Genomic DNA, 3,275 nt, shown 5'->3' with positions numbered 1-3,275 from the left:
GCGTGCAGCCCGCGTTCGGACACCACCCCAGAGCCTCGTCCCCTTTGTGGCCCAAGCCGGAGGCGTTCCAGAAACCCTGCGCCGGCGGTGTTCGTCGCAGCCATCGATTTCTGCTCCACCGGCGGCTTCGCGAACCTCCGGTTCGGCTAAGTGCGGCTTGGCGGCTCGACACCCGAATAGTATACCGATTCCTAGGTTTTCGACCCTTCCGAAGCCATTTCCGCCCTCGTTTCAACCATTTGAGAAAGTAGTTAGGCGCTGGAGTTAGCGTTGTGGGCGACTTCGGTCAAGGTCAAGGAGGTAAGTAACCTTACTGTTGGCGTTAGTTATGTATGTATGTTGGTGCGTGCCCTGTGGCCCTTGCATGCACCATAGGTTGTTGCTGTATGCTAGGTTAGATGTTTCTTGCCGTGAAATGCTACGCATGCTTTGTTTATGTATGTGATTCTTGCAGTGAATTGCTAGGTATGCCATGTTTATGAATATGATGTTGTGGCGCGTTTCGTCGCCCTGTATGCATGATGAGCTTGATTGACATGTCATGATTGTAATGAGAACCCCACATGCCATGAATAAGATGACTAGTATGCTAGGATATGCTTGCTCAATGTGGACCCGGTTATGCTATGATATGCTTGCCTAATGTGAACCCGGTTATGCTATGTAATGCGGCGAGGGGATGGAGCGTCGTAGGTGTAATGGCATGGAGGTAAACCTTAAGAACCTCATGCACGCTATGGTTATGTACTTGGGGCACTCCCCCGTTATGCTACTGATGGTAAGGATGCGTATATTCGATATTGTGTTCGCCACGATATCATGCAGGCCCTCCTTTGTCTGTGGCGTCCGGTATTGTATGTCATACATACCCGACCAAGCCAGGCCCAGGGAGCTCGCTTGCGAGCTCGCCTGGTGGGCCCACAGTCACACACGTGGGCCATGTGTGGGAAATTACCATGCATCCACCCCCGCCCGGACAAGGCAAGGGCCTAAGGCCATGGGAAGGAATGGAAGACAAAGCTCTCTCTCAGTTCCGTTCTTCTAGCAGTGTGCGGCATGTATGGTAACGATGTGTGACATGTATGGGTATTTCTGTGTGACATGTATGTGTGTTGCGTGCGTCATGTATGTGTATCATGTGCGACATGTAGATGTACTGTGTGCGACTGCTTGTATCCGAATGTATGAATATATGCTTAACCCCAACAGTGGGGCGACTTACTGGGTATTTTATATAATACTCAAGCCACGTGCTACCAATATTTTTCAGGAAAAGGCAAGGCTCCCATGTACGGGTGACGGTGGATGAGGCGAAGGGCCATGGAAACCTTGAGGAGGGTTTGTTGTGTCGTAGCGCCTGTTGGGTTCTCTTGGGTTCTTAGTTTTGCGAAGTGTTTGTTTAGTCTCTGTTGATTACTTCTAGGCTAGGTTGTCGCAATTGATTTTCTAGGTATGAACTGCTTAAATTGATGAATGCATTTTCGTTATCGAGACTGTTCCATGTGAGCCCCTTTTCCTGTTGATTTGACGAGTATAAGGTAGCGTCGCTAATTAGGGTGGGGAAAATTAGGGGCGTTACAGTTGGTATCAAAGCCCTAGGTCACAGATCTTGTAGACTGGTCTACGATGTAGGCCTAAGGCATCTCCATGGTCCTCCAGCAACCACACCATCACGTCAGGTATGTGTACATGGGTAAGAGAGAATTACGGATGTAATTGTTCTGATGTGATATGTTCCATGATGTGCCCGATTTATGCTTGTGTGTGTCCGGCTAATGCCATTGCGTGCGTACGCGACTTATGCCTTTGTGATTGATCATGGAAGTGGGGGAATAGTATGTAACCTCATCGCTATTGCTAGGGGTAGATATGCCACCCAGGACGCGAGGAGGGAGTACTAGGAGGCGAACCCCAGTTAGGGGTAGCAGCGTGAGGAGGCGGGGTCCCGGCCGCGAGGACACCTGGGAGGGGCCCGACGTAACGGTGACGTGCCCGTGGCCGGCGACACCCCAGCCCGCCCGAGACTCAGCGGCGGAATTGGTCGATGTATTGCGGGTCGTGGTACGAAACCTGTCAGGAGGCCAGCCTGCGAATGACTCCGCCTCCACCAGGGAAGCCAGGTGCCTGCGAGATTTTAAGCGAGGTGACCCACAGACCTTTAAGGGGACCTCTGACGACCCGACCGAGGCACAGTTGTGGCTGAGTTCGATAGAGACCGTATTCAGGCTGACAAACTGCCCCGAAGATCAAAAGGTGGAATGCGCAGCATTCATGCTGCGTGCCGATGCTCAAGTATGGTGGCGCTCCACCCGGGAGCTTATTAGACCCGGGGGGCGAAATTTCATGGACAGAATTCAGGGAGGCCTTTGCAGAGGCGTACTACCCCGAGGACGTCCAGACCCGCAAGCATCAGGAATTCACTCACTTGAAACAGAGAGGGCGTTCAGTTACTGCCTATGCCAGAGAGTTCGCCAAGTTGAAATGCTTCGCCCCGGACTTGGTGGACACCGACTACCGGACGGCTCGCCGGTTTGTGCTTGGGCTGGACCGGAAGATACGTAACGTGGTTGAAGCGATAGCACCCAAGACTTACGCTGACGCGATGAGAGTAGCACGGGCCATGGAGGGGACTGATGGACCAAGTGAATCCCGCTCATCGACCCAGAGACGAAAATGACGCAGTGACCGAGATGACCGTCGCGGGTCCCGCTCACCAACCGAGAGACGAAGGCGACGCCGTGACTGGGGTGACCGCCGCGATTCGTCCTCGGGGCCAACAGGGAAGAGAGGGCAGGGCAGACGATCGACCCAAGTGCGGCGAGTGTGGGAAGACCCATTGGGGGCGGTGCCTAGGTCGCTCCGGGGCCTGCTTCCGATGCGAGAAGGAGGGTCACTTAGCCAGAGACTGCCCGGGAGGTCGCGTCAATGACACCGGGGCCCAGCAAAGGCCACTACGCATAGCAGATGCCCCCACCCAGAACCGCCCCCCAGCGAGAGCCTATGCCTCCACTAGCAGGGACGTGGTAAACCCGGACGCGGCAGTGACAGGTACACTATCCATCCTTGGTCATTTCGCTTTGACGTTGTTTGACTCTGGATCTACGCACTCCTTTATTTCCACTACTTTTGTTAGTCAAGCGGGGATAGTGTTAGAACCCCTATTACACGATTTTCTAGTGGGCACCCCGGCAGGGGTGGATATGGTCGCCGCCTATAGGGTAAAGGATGGTCATGTAGTAATATCAGGAGTTAGCTTGGGTGTAGACTTAATGGTG

The 3,275-nt window shown here is 53.6% G+C and overlaps 1 long non-coding RNA gene across 1 annotated transcript; it reads left to right on the top strand.

The window, feature by feature from the left end:
- The first annotated feature begins 255 nt into the window (after positions 1-255).
- LOC111438311 lies at positions 256-1,494 on the top strand. Its single transcript, XR_002709642.1, has 2 exons — positions 256-300; positions 1,271-1,494. It is a non-coding gene; the product is annotated as an uncharacterized LOC111438311 (long non-coding RNA).
- The last annotated feature ends 1,781 nt before the right edge of the window (positions 1,495-3,275 follow it).

This window comes from Cucurbita moschata, unplaced genomic scaffold (genome assembly GCF_002738365.1).
Source record: "Cucurbita moschata cultivar Rifu unplaced genomic scaffold, Cmos_1.0 Cmo_Scf00073, whole genome shotgun sequence".
Classification (NCBI taxonomy): domain Eukaryota; kingdom Viridiplantae; phylum Streptophyta; class Magnoliopsida; order Cucurbitales; family Cucurbitaceae; genus Cucurbita; species Cucurbita moschata.
This window is presented reverse-complemented; position numbering and strand designations above follow the sequence as displayed.